Source organism: Panthera onca, chromosome D3, assembly GCF_046562875.1.
Source record: "Panthera onca isolate mPanOnc1 chromosome D3, mPanOnc1 haplotype 2, whole genome shotgun sequence".
NCBI classification, from domain to species: domain Eukaryota; kingdom Metazoa; phylum Chordata; class Mammalia; order Carnivora; family Felidae; genus Panthera; species Panthera onca.
This window is the reverse complement of record NC_138350.1, coordinates 34,619,647-34,632,767: the sequence shown is the minus strand read 5'-3', so window position 1 is coordinate 34,632,767 and position 13,121 is coordinate 34,619,647. Positions and strand designations below refer to the sequence as shown.

At 42.6% G+C, this 13,121-nt stretch overlaps 1 long non-coding RNA gene across 3 annotated transcripts in view; it reads right to left on the bottom strand.

Moving 5' to 3' along the window:
* Positions 1–13,121, bottom strand: part of LOC132665768 (uncharacterized) — an 87,918-nt gene that overhangs the window by 53,460 nt on the left and 21,337 nt on the right. Inside the window, exons 2-4 of one of the 3 annotated variants that reach the window (XR_009604261.3) lie at positions 8,634–8,736; positions 7,091–7,152; positions 4,581–5,267 (exon numbers count right to left, since the gene is read on the bottom strand). This is a non-coding gene — a long non-coding RNA (uncharacterized LOC132665768). Of the gene's footprint in view, positions 1–4,580; positions 5,268–7,090; positions 7,153–8,633; positions 8,737–13,121 lie in introns of those variants that run through there. The other 2 variants (XR_009604264.3, XR_009604263.3) reach the window with 2 other exon arrangements.

Sequence of the window (13,121 nt, the reverse complement as noted above, 5' to 3'; positions counted from 1 at the left end):
GATGCCTAGGTTGCTCAGTTGGTTAAGTGTCTGACTCTTGATTTTGGCTCAGGTCATGATCTCATGGTTCATGAGTTCAAGCCCTGCGTTGGGCTCCGTGCTGACAGTGCAGAGCCTGCTTGGGATTCTCTCTCTCTCTCTCTCTCTCTCTCTCTTTCTGCCCTTCTCCTACTCATGCACACATATCATTTCTCTCTCTCTCTCAAAATAAATAAATAAACATTAAAAAAAAGAAGTCAGAACTTCTTACCTCTTATCAAAGTGGTTTCTGACATCTCTAAATTCCATCACTTTCCCACATTCTCATCTATTTGGGTTGGCAGCATAGTTCAGAAGGATAAAGACAAGCAATGGATTCAAGCATTTCTTACTTTTTTAGGGCAAAAAAAGTGAGCTCATTAAAAAAAAATGTTTATTTATGTATCCTTTGTCACAGGGTGCCATTCTAATCCTCTCCTTCAACCCTCTAAGCACAGATTTTGGCCAGCCAGAAGGGCTGGAGTGGCTAAAGGGGAATATAGGATAAACCACTGAGGAAATCACTGGTGGGAAAATGAATTTCACTATACCTCAGTCAAACCTACTGTACAATATCGATCATCTGTGTGTTCTTTGTGTTGATGGCTCCAGACAAGCCCCATTATTATTTCCCTCCCCTTTCATCACTGATATCAACTCTCAAAAGATGACCCCCAGTAGAAGGAAGAGGGATTACATGGCACACAGTATAAAAGTTAGATTTGCAAAAGTCTACATAAAGTCAATACATTACTAAGTTAGTACTGTATATTTCTGAAAGGCTGACACTTACTGAAATTATGCCTCCCTCTGCTACTCCTTTAGACAGTCAGTGACTCTTCTAGATCTTTGTACCTGCCTCCCACCCCTAACCCTAGCACAGCAAGGGCAGTTCCAACAAGGGAGGGAGGTGGTCTTAAGGGCAATGAATGTGAAGATTCAGCACTCCAGGGGCCTAGGCAGTTTGAGTTTCTTAAAAATAAATGCAAATGGATTCTCTTTGTAAAAATAAAGATGGTGCATTTTTGTGGCCTGACTACCTATCCATCCCTGGGCAAAAGTGGACTGGGATTTCCTTTATTTTCAGCAGCCATGATCTTCTGCCTTTACCCTGAAAATGACCTTTCTACCTGTCTCCATCCTTTACTCAAACCAAAGGAATTGTAGGAAGGATTCCCATTTCCTATGTGGTGAGTAAAACAATATAAACAAATTGAAAATTAACCTATGCCCTTCAGCTCCATGTAATCAGTTTTCTTTATTTTTGCCCCATCAAGTAATTTATCCAGAAGCACAGTCCACAAGAGGAAACAGAGTCCTTCTCTGCTGGGCCTGATCCTCTTTCTATTTTACCCAGACTACCTCTCCACCCAGGCATGAGCTTCAGACAACTCCTTTGAGGAAGATGAGACTGGTCAAGAAATGTAAAGGGTCTGAAATTTTACCCCCCTCACACACTAACAAGTTACTGTGTTCCTGTTTCATGGATGCTGGCAGAAGGCACGGACTCCTGGGTCAGAGACAAAGGACTTGATTACTAACAACAGAGCAAACAACATGAGCACCTTTGCTTCAAAAGTTCCATTGTAACACAGGGATTATGCCATGGTCCCAAATGACACCTGCATACACAGTGGATTGCCATGCAGGAGAGGAACACAGGGTCAAGGCCCCAGCCCTTGAGCAGGCAAGAGACAAGCCATTCTCCCTCTGCTGTGACCTACTTAATGTGACTAACTAGAGAAACTGCTCTGTATCAGGAGATGCACGGACCTAACAATCAGGTGCACTCAGCAAGAGCACACAGGGACGTTCAGGGCCCATGGCAGACTGCCTCTCCAAAGAGAGCCCCACACACATTTTAGAATTTCAAACTTCCCTTCAGAATTACCTTAATCCAAAAACCCACAACACTGAGCACTAATAGCCTTGGGCTGGCTGTTGAAGAGTGCCTCAAATGTCATATTCCTTGCTGAAGAACCATGGGTTTGTGGGTATAAATCTGTCTCCTTGTAGGCTTTTTTGTTTGTTTTGCTTTGTGTTAAGTAAACTCTATGCCACACATGGGACTTGAACTCACCACTTCAGGATCAAGAGTTGCATGCTCTTCTGACTGGACTAGCCAGGCACCCCTATCTCCTTATGGTTAAACAAAAACACTCAAGCCTTCCCCTCCCCCCGCCATGGTTTCAGTTCCTGCCAGACTGTTACAAAAACTTTCAGTTCCTGATAGACTGTAATACTGAAAAAGAAACACCACTAACTCTCCAATTTGGATGAAGAATTCAACATTTAAAAAAAAAAAAAAAAAAAAAAAAAAGATGTATCTAATAAGGAACTCAAATTTCATACGTCCAAAACCAAACTCTTGGGCTTCTCTGCACAGGGCACCTGTTCCCCTTATGCACTCGAGAAAGCAACTCCACGCTCCAGTCAGGCAGGCCAAAGGCCTTGGGGTGGTGCTCACCTTCTCTGACTCTCCCATTTCACAACCTGCTCAGTGAATCCAGAGCCTGACCTGCTTACTCCCTCCAAAGTGAAGCCACCACACTTGCTTGCCTGGAGTACTTGCCTGGAGGCACAACAGTGCCGGCTCATTGTCTTTGCTTTCTCATGCTGATTCTCAGTCTGGCAGCCAGAGGGAACCTTTCAACTTGAAAAGCCAGATCATTTATTTCACTTGTCTGCTCAAAATCCCCCACGGACTCCCAACTTCTTACAGTCACTACCAGCTTCTACCCAATCTACAAGCCCTGTTTACCTCTCTGAGGGCTCTTCTGTTCTAACTGTCTCACTCCAATCGTTCTGCACCCCGCCCCCCACTCCCAACCCTCAACCCCCACCCCCACCCCCGGCTCCTGGAACATGCCCAACCCTCCCAGGCACTTGTTCTGCTATTCCCTCTGCCCAGTGCTCCTCCCCAAGATTCAAAGGGCTTGCCCCTGCTCCTCCTTCAGATCTGCGCTCTAAGTCAACAAGTATTTATGATCTGCCTTTTCGGTTTGCCATCCAAGGGGGAGAGAAACAAATCAACAGGTGCTTAAAATACAGTGGGTTTCATGCCACATCTGAAGAATCATGGGGCCCTACAGGGTCTTAAAGGAGGACTAGACTGGGGAGAGCCAGATGGAAATCTTTTAAAAATAAGGACCCTGTGGGGTGCCTGGGTGGCTCAGTCGGTTAAGCGGCCAACTTCGGCTCAGGTCATGGTCTCAAGTTCAAGCCCCGCATCAGGCTCTGTGCTGACAGCTGGGAGCCTGGGGCCTGCTTCAGATTCTGTGTCTCCCTCTCCCTCTGCCTCTCCCCTACTTGTACTCTGTCTCTCTCTGTCTCTCAAAAATGAATAAACGTTAAAAAAAATTGTTTAAATAAATAAATAAGGACCCTGTGACGCATGTCCCATGGTGGTATCCCCAGCGCCCTATCCTATCCAAGGAGTTCTCGTGTTTTTGATTTAATAGTGATTATATAGAGATGTGTCTGACACTGTCTTGAAAGGTCACAGCAAAATGAGGGAGCACTTAGTTATCAAAAGTGATAGCCTAGGAATCAACTGAAACAATGCCAAATTAATCAAAACAACGTTAAAGTAATTTTAAATTATCTTATAGTGCTTCGTTAACTTTTCATACTGAATTTAAGTATCTTTAGAGCTTTACCAGACAATATATTCAAATTATGGCAAATTGTCTTCTAATTATTGTCAACGTGAGTATAATGTTTCACAAAATTGTGACTGGGTGTACCTACAAACTTTTTAAAATCTGCCCCTTTTCATGGACTATCCCTTCATGAGCATATCTCTCCATCACATGGGCTGTGTGGGTTTCTCACAAGCCTTTATTCACCCTATTTATTTTTTGTTTTTCTCTGCTGAGTTTTCTTTCTTCAAGCAGCATTGGTCCAAATAAGCCATCACATGGAAGCTTTCCCTATAGGCTCAGGGTAGCAAATCAGCATTTCTCATCATTTTCCCTGGGTATCTTCCTCCTCCTCCTTCTTTCTTCTCTTGTCTTCCGTTCCTAGAGGTTTGTGTGTTTTTGTTGTTTGCGGGGGTTTTGTAGCCTTTTTTTTTTTTTTTTTTTTTTTTTTTTGACCAGGAATATAAATGACACGAGCAAACTGTAAGTTTCCCAAAGATCGTTGACCTTTGCCTGTGTGCCTCTTGCCCTGGCCTCACTCACTCTTTGATTCACTTCTCTCTCCGGTCAGACCCACAGGAAGCAGGAATCCAAAAACAACCTCCACGCCCCACCCCCACGACCCACTCCCCCCGTCAGATTCATAAAAAACATTAGCTAACAGCGAATACGTATTAAGTCCTGACAATGTGCCAAACATTTTGCATATACTCTGTCACGTGGTCTTCCTAACATCACAGGCACAAGTGGGAAAACACCAGACTCAGGGCGAATAAGCATCATGTGTATGGTGACTTGGGTATTGAGTGGTGGAGCAAATTTTTTTTTCCTTTCAAGGATAAACATTTTATTTTTGAGGAACTTTATAATGCACGTTTTCTTTCTTTCTATTTTCTTTTTAATGTTTATTTATTTTTGAGAGACAGACAGAGTGTGAGCAGGGGAAGAACAGAGACAGAGGGAGACACAGAATCGGAAGCAGGCTCCAGGTTCTGAGCTGTCAGCACAGAGCCTGATGCGGGGTTCCAACTCACGAACCGTGAGATCATGACCTGAGCTGAAGTCGGACGCTTACCGACTGAGCCACCCAGGTGCCCCGCTCTTTTTTTTAAGTAGGCCTCATGCCCAGTGTGGAGCCCAATGCGGGGTGGAACTCACAACCCTGAGATCAGGACCCTAACAGAGATCAAGAATCTGAGGCTCGACTGACTGAGCCACCAATATATTGCACGTTTTCAAAGAAAGTCATGTAAGAAAACAAAAATGCTATCCTATTTCATCCTAGAAATAAACAAGAAGGGCATAAAATTTCCTTTTAAATCCTAACACTTGGAAGTTTAACACCAGCATCCAAAATAACAGAAATGGGGGGGGAAAGCTTTTATTATACATTTCAGATTTCTTTAGTTGGGATTCTCCCCATGTGTTATTGATATTTCTTCTTTCAACTCATATTACCCAAACAGTAAAAAAACAAAAAACAAAACACAAAAGCCTCGTGGCTGCTCAGGGAGGCTGCTCTCTTGTCTCTGTACAGTCATTCTCGGGATCTCGACTTGCTGAAAAAAAAACCTCTGCTGACATTTTCCTTCTCTAGTTGTTTGTTTCCTAAGGAATAATAGTAAACATTCAAATGCCCACATCTTGGTTAGTCTTCCACTTTATCACCTGGATGTTTCTTGGGTGCTGGTAAGGCCATTGCCTGCTGTTTACTTTGTTGCATTTTTTGAATGCTTAATTTTTTAGGTTACCCATTGATGGTGAAGGTGCCTGGAAGCCTGATGTTAGTTACTAAAACCAAATTCCAACACCCCAACCCAAAACCTCTAGGACGGTCATAAGAGGCAGTCATAAGAGGAAAGTATACAGCAATCCAAGCCTTTCTAAAGAAGGAAGAAAGATCTCAGACACACAACCTAACCTTATGCCTTAAAGAGCTGGAAAAAGACAGCAAATAAAACTCAAAACCAGCAGAAGACAGGAAATAAAACCAAATTCCAACCACCATGCAACGCTGGTCAGGGAAGCTGACAGGGGCGTAACAAAGTGGTGAGCAAAATTGCAGCCATCACACACACACACACACACAAACACACACACACACACACACACACACACACACATACACACACACACAATCATTAGGAATGGTTGATTTGCAGAATACTGGCGATATCTGATCCTTGTCTTTGAGGAAGGGAATAGGGTTGCTTTCAGAATGGCTCCTTTTCCAGTTCCCTTGGTTTTGCTATAGGGTGAGCCCCACCCACTCTGGTTTGAGTAGCACACTGGATGAAGTTCCTTAGAGTTAGGTCTCAGGATGATTCAAGTCACTGATGAGCACTGTAGTGAGATTCTTGGCAACATAAAGGAACTGCCTCCTTCTGCCTGCTCTCTTCCCACCCCCATCATCTCCCTGACTCGGACTGCTTTATTTTGTCTCAGCAGGCACCTGAACATAGCAGATACTACAGGATTCTCCCCTGGTCCTGGGCTTTCTACCTAAGAAAGGCTGTTCTCTATCTGGTCCCAAAAGTTCCTCTCCTCAAAGTCAAGCTAACTTTGTCCTGAATTGCCCGGGATTTATCCTCCTTCCCCTACACCAACCCCACCACTGAAGTTGCTTTGGCTCTGGTTTCTAGAAAACCAGAAGCTGCCCTTGCCTCCTCCTTCTATCCTTTTCAGTTTGTTCAAAATATCCATCACCGAGGCATTCTGGTTGGTTTGCCCTTCATTGAGTCTCAGTGCCTTTTTGCTACATTATGCAGTTGGCATCTGGGTGACCACAATGGCAGGTGCCACTAATGGGGAATCCATCTGTCTCGCATAGGATCTTCCAACAGCAGCTGCTACTTCCTGTTTGAAAGCTCAAACCCCAAGTAGACCCACAAGTAAGTCAGAGTTTCCAGACAGAGGGACTTTTCTAGTGCTCAGCTCATTTGCACAAGGGAGATGACACTAAACCCAGGGGGCACCGGGGCCCCTCCCAGCCCAGGCAACCAGCTCTGCCAATCCCACTCATCTACCCTGGCTTTCTCCGATGATTCAACTGTGGGCTACACTCCTTCCCCGTAAGAGGATTTTCCTCCACTCTAGACTCCACCAGGACATTCTCCTGTATTGAATAGTGTTTTTCACACGTCAGTTGTTCATATACTGTACTCAGAATTTTTGTCATGGTTTAGTATCACCTATACTATTAGTTTTCTTTGATGAACTCAGCTTTTATCTTTAAATTTAATTTACTTCCCTGTTGTCCTAAATAATATTATTTTCACGATTAGCAGTTTGAAGCACCAATTATATATTATCAAATACACATTAACAAAACACGTAATTATGAGAACTGAGTCCATCTGTGTCAACAGAACACAACCATTTGTTCCAAGAAATCCTTGCCCAGGAAAATAAGACCGTACACCAATAAATACCTTTGCTGTTTGCTTCAGGAAATTTCTGCAAATGACTTTATTCAGGAAAACAGTGTGCCCACCTGAGAAAACATCAGATAGCAGTTTACTCCTGCAGATCCTCGCCTTGCTGTGTCCTCCCATCCCAAACCCGGCCCCCGTCCATTCTCTGCCTTGAGAGACCGACCTTCAACCACTTGAGCCCAGACCTCAAAACCTGTAAGTTTTCTTCTTTGAGCTCTACCTCCTGGCACATAACTAAAACTGTCAGAGGAGTGAGTGCTCTCCTCTTTTGGAATAAGTCTAATAAACAGCTTTGCTTGCTCAGGCTTATTCTGATGATCTTTTCATTAGCAAGAATGAAACTTAAAAAAACGTTCACCTGGGGGCACCTGCATGGCTCAGTTGGTTAAGCGGCTGACTTCAGCTCAGGTCATGATCTCGTGGTCCGTGAGTTCAAGCCCCGCATCGGGCTCTGTGCTGGCAGCTGAGAGCCTGGAGCCTGTTTCAGATTCTGTGTCTCCCTCTCTCTCTGACCCTCCCCCGTTCATGCTCTGTCTCTCTCTGTCTCGAAAATAATTACATGTTTAAAAAAAAAAAAAAAAACGTTCACCTGTGTACCACCTAAAATCATCTCATTCACTATGAAGGGTGCACATCATATGAATTGACCAAGATTCCATCTAAAAATGATAATAGGGGGCTCAGTTGGTTAAGCCTCTGACTCTTGAATTTGGCTCGGGTCATGATCTCAGTTTGTGAGTTCAAGCCTCGCATTGGGCTCTGTGCTGACAGGGTGGAACCTGCTTGGGGTTCTCTCTCCCTCTCTCTCTCTCTGCCCCTTTCTGCTCATTCTCTCTGTCTCTCTCTCAAAATAAATAAATAAACTTAAAAAAAAAAAAAACACCTTAAAAACGATAGTAAGAGAGTGGTTCCTCTAGCAATTTGTGCTCATCCACTCCCTTCTCTTCTCTTCCCCTCCTTATTTCCACCCCCTTACCTGATCCTCACTACCAAGGCCCTTTTTGTGCCTCAGCTCCCTGCCTTCTATGTCTCTGAAGGCAGGACACAAACGAGGGGCAAAGGCGATAACCCACAGATGAGCAGATCATATAGTAGTGAGAGATACGAAGTAATAACCAGCCTCTGTGGTTTGAAAAGAGTGTTAACTTAAAACACAATAATCTGCCATTCATGGAGTCAGTTATCACATGGGCCTCTCTGTACTGTAGCAAAATTTCAAGTAAATTGCAAAGTCTCCAATACAGAGCAGTATCATGCCCAGGTGGTTGCCCACATGGGATGATTTCAGAGTTTCAGGAAGGCTCCTCTGCCTCAAATGTCTTGCCTTTTCCCCCCATTTTCCCCACAACTCATAGATGTTATGAAACTTTAACTTTTTAACTTTAAGGACTACCTTTCTGGTCCATCAAGGACAAAAATATCTGGGGAGATATGACAATAACAACCACTGATATTTATTGATCATTGTCTTAGTCAGTTCCAGCTGCTATAACAAGAGTACCATAGGCTGGGGGCTTCAACAACAACCATTGGTCCTCACAATTCTGGAGACCAGAAGTCCAAGATCAAGGTTCTACAGATCTGTGTCTGGTGGGGACTCTCTTCTTGATTTGCAGATGGCCGCCTTCTCTGGGTGTCCTCACCTGGTGAGGAGAGAGAGAGGGCAATCTCATGTCTCTTCTCGTAAGGGCACTAACCCCATTCATAAGTGCTCCACCATTATGACTTAATCACCTCCCCAAAGCCCCACCTCCCAATTCCATCACACTGGGGATTAGACTTCAGTGTATGAATTTCAGGGAACATAAACATTCAGTCCATAACAATCATTTACTATGGCTAAGATCTTTTCCCATGTGTCTAAGTGCTCTATATGTTCTGATTCTTAAAGAACCCTGTGGATGGGAGGGACTGTTTTCCACAACTTAGAGATGAGAAAACTGAGGTTTCAAAAGGTTTGACAACTTGACCAAGGCCACTCAGCTGGCAAATGGCAGACCCAGGCACCCTCTGGGTTAATGCTTCACCAACATTACCAAGAATATCCATTCATTCATCATAATGCAAAAACATCTGATGTTGGTATAACCCTCATTGTTCTTACAGCTTGCATATTCATTTTCTTATTTCCTCACCAGGACACCCACTTGAGGAGGCATGATAGGTTCTATTGTTAGCCACAGTTTGTCAATTCCGTTTCCTCTGGGATAAGGAAACTTGCTACAGCAGGTTAGGGAAGAAAGGAAGGAGCAGAAAGAGACTGGGGAGAGACTGAGCTGAAGGGAAAGGGCACAAAATAGAGCTGAATTCATTATCAACAATAGGCAAACTATGGAGAAAGCCCAAATGTCCATCGACTGATGAACAGATAAAGAAGTGGTACATACATACAATGGAATATTACTCAGCCATCAAAAAGAATGAAATCTTGCCATTTGCAATGACATGGTTGGAGTTAGAATGTATTATGCTAAGTGAAATAAATCTATCAGAGAGAGACAAATGCCATATGAATTCACTCATATGTGGAATCTAAGAAACAAAATAGATGAACATATGGGAGGAGCAAGGAAGAGACGAGAGGGAAACAAACCACAAGAGACTCTTAAGGATAGAGAACAAACTGAGGGTTGATGGAGGGAAGTGGGTGGGAGATGGGCTAGATGGGTAATAGATATTAAGGAGGGCACCTGTTGTGATGAGTCCGGGGTGTTGTATGTAAGTGATGAACCACTGAATTCTACTCCTGAAACCAATATTGCACTATATGTTAACTAAAATTTAAATTAAAAAAAAATTTTTTTTAAATAGAGCTGAACTCATAGATACAGAGAACAGATTGGTGGTTGCCAGGGGCAGGAGGGGTAGACAAAATGAGTGAAGGAGTTCAAAAGGTACAAAATCCCAATTATGAAGTAAGTCAGTAAGTCCTAGTGATGTAATGTACAGCATGGTGACTGTGGCTGACAATACTGGATTGTAGGTTTGAAAGTTGCTAAGAGAATAAATCTTAAAAATTCTCATCACAAGGAAAAAATGTAACTATCTATGGGGATGGATATTGACTAGAATTGTTGTGGTGATCACCTTGCAGTATATACAACTATTGAATCATGTTATACACTGAAACTAATATAATGTTATATGTTGATTTCTCAGTAAAAGGAATGGAGCTGGGTCCTCTCTCTTCCTCCAGCACCTGCTCTGCTCACACAAAACACTGTCGTTATGTTTGGGTAACAAGTCCCCCAGGATGGTGTCCCACTTTGAGAAGGAAATCGGTAAAATAAAAAGCCACTGCAGAAACGAGAAATACACTCCCACTGAGATTCACGATGAATTAAACATAATCATAAGCAGAATAAGAGAGTATAGTGTTAAGGCTTTCACTGGACCTCCCTGAAGAGGAAGAAAAAACTCTTACTGGAGTTCCAGCTCGATTGTAGGTTTTAAGTTGATTAAGGGATGGGGCATCTGGGTGGCTCCACCAGTTAAGCAGTTAAGCAGCTGAAACTTCGGCTCGGTTCATGACATCACGATTTGTGAGATCAAGCCCCACATTGGGCTCTGCTTCAGATTCTCTGTCTCTGTCTCCATCTCTCTCAAAAATAAATAAACATTTAAAAATAAACAAATACTGGGGCGCCTAGGTGGCTCAGTCAGTTGGGTGTCCAACTTCAGCTCAGGTCGTGATCTCGCAGTCCGTGAATTTGAGCCCCACGTGGGCTCAGAGCCTGTGTTGACAGCTCAGAGCCTGGAGCCTGCTTTGGATTCTGTGTCTCCCTCTCTGCCCCTCCTCTGCTCATGCTCTGTTTCTCTCTCTCTCTCTCTCTCAAAAATAAAGATTAAAAATAATAAATAGGGGCGCCTGGGTGGCTCAGTCGGTTAAGCATCCGACTTCGGCTCAGGTCATGATCTCACGGTCTGTGAGTTCGAGCCTCACGTCAGGCTCTGTGCTGACAGCTCAGAGCCTGGAGCCTGTTTCGGATTCTGTGTCTCCCTCTCTCTCTGACCCTCCCCTGTTCATGCTCTGTCTCTCTCTGTCTCAAAAATAAATAAACGTTAAAAAAATTAAAAATAAATAAAAATAATAAATAAATAAATAAATAAATAAATAAATAAAATTGATTTAGAGAAATTTGCAATTCTAAGATATAGAAATCTAGGGCAATAAAGGAAGACAAGAACTATTTCAAATGTTATCAGCAAATTGGTGACTCATTGTCTACATTACCATCAGTTTCTCACAACAGCTTTACGAAGGAAGAATTATCAGCTTCATTTTCAGACCAGGATGCTGACATTCACAAAGTCTAACATATAGCTAGAAGTTTCTGTTATCAGAATTCGACACCAGGTTTGTCCTGCTTCAAAGGCTGTGCTCAGTATAATGAAGCTCCCAGATCAGTCCTACCTTATTTTTACATAGAAGAGAAAGCATAGACTGAGTCCACAATTCATGTGTCTCTAAGTTACCCCATGTGCTGCCTCAAGGATCTTAAACTGCCTTGTTCAGGGATAGAGAAGCACGTCTACATACAAGGAAACCAAATTCCCTCGAAACACAATATCAGTTTTAACTTTAGTCTGAATTTTTTTTTTCTGAGAGTACAACAGTGGCTTTTGAACTTCTTTGAACTCGACCCACAGAATGAAAAGCCCTTTACGTTACACCCTAGTACCCACAAACACACGTGTGTGTATGTAACAGAAGGTTCACAGAATAATACTTACACACGTGAAAAGCACTCTGACATTTTCGATTCTAGTCTTTCTTTTCTCTCTTACTGTTTTCTTTTGTTCATGGTCTTCCTCATGATTCTTTTTTCCAAACAATGTGGTAAAAAACATTTAACGTGAGAGCTACCCTCTAAACCAATTAAGTGCACAATACAGTGTTAACTCTAGACACAGTGTTGTTCAGATGTCTAGAATGCATTAGTCTTGTGTAACTGAAGCTTTCACGAGCCGTGAGATCATGACCTGAGCCGAAGTCGGACGCTCAACCGACTGAGCCACCCAGGCGCCCCGAAACAGACATTTTAAAGTCCAAAGGAAACCAAAACTCAAAGGTTAGTTCATCTTCTGTGTCTCAAATGATATTCATCAGCTCGCTTGCTAAAACTAGGGCAAGTCTACCTCAGAAGCAAACGCACCGAAAGAGCATGGGTATCACTATCCGCTAGATGGCGATATAGAACAGGCGTAGCCCCTACCTTAGCCTTGTTTACGCTGACCTGTGGGTTGATGGATGCTGCAAAAGAATTTAGAAACCCACGGTCGCCCAGCAATTCACTTGAATTCAGCCTGAAAGTTTACTCAGTGCTCCTGTTGTGTTTCTGCCTTTTCTTGCAACCTCCCAGATTTTAGCATCCTTCTTGATGATGACAGGCTAGCATTTACAATTAGCAATATCCAAATTAATTAATTAAATGAAATTAAATTAGTAATATCCGTGGCTACTTCCTTGTGGCTGTACAGATGAACTGCTGCTGTATGAAATCAAAGCCATCATAATGTCTGTACTTATTAACGATCTGCAAAGGTAGCATATGCCATTAAGCTTGCATTCCTTGCCTCTTCCATGTGACATTTAAGAAATACCATGGGTCCTCACATTACTTTCCTTGCTGACAATTTCTATATCTCTTAGTTGTTCTACATATGGTAAAGGCATTGGAAATATTTAGTGGATATTTTCGTTCTTACTGTCCAACTGAAAAGGATGGTCTTCTCAAATATACATCGGCAAGCCATTTTCCCTGAAAGAACTAATAGCCAGTAAGTTGAAAAATGTATCATAAACAAAAATGTGTGCTTTTTGCAAGGTAGAAGTAGTCTTTTGAAATAACCCCATGTATGAGAGATTTTTTAAATTCTCATCAAGTGCTGCCTGTGTAAATGACTTGTTTATATTTACTTGGTGGTCTTACTTATTTTTATAGTCTTTTCGATGTAAGTAAAGAGAAGATATTTATAAATGATTTTCTCTTGCTACTTATTATATTTATATATCATTTGCATTTTT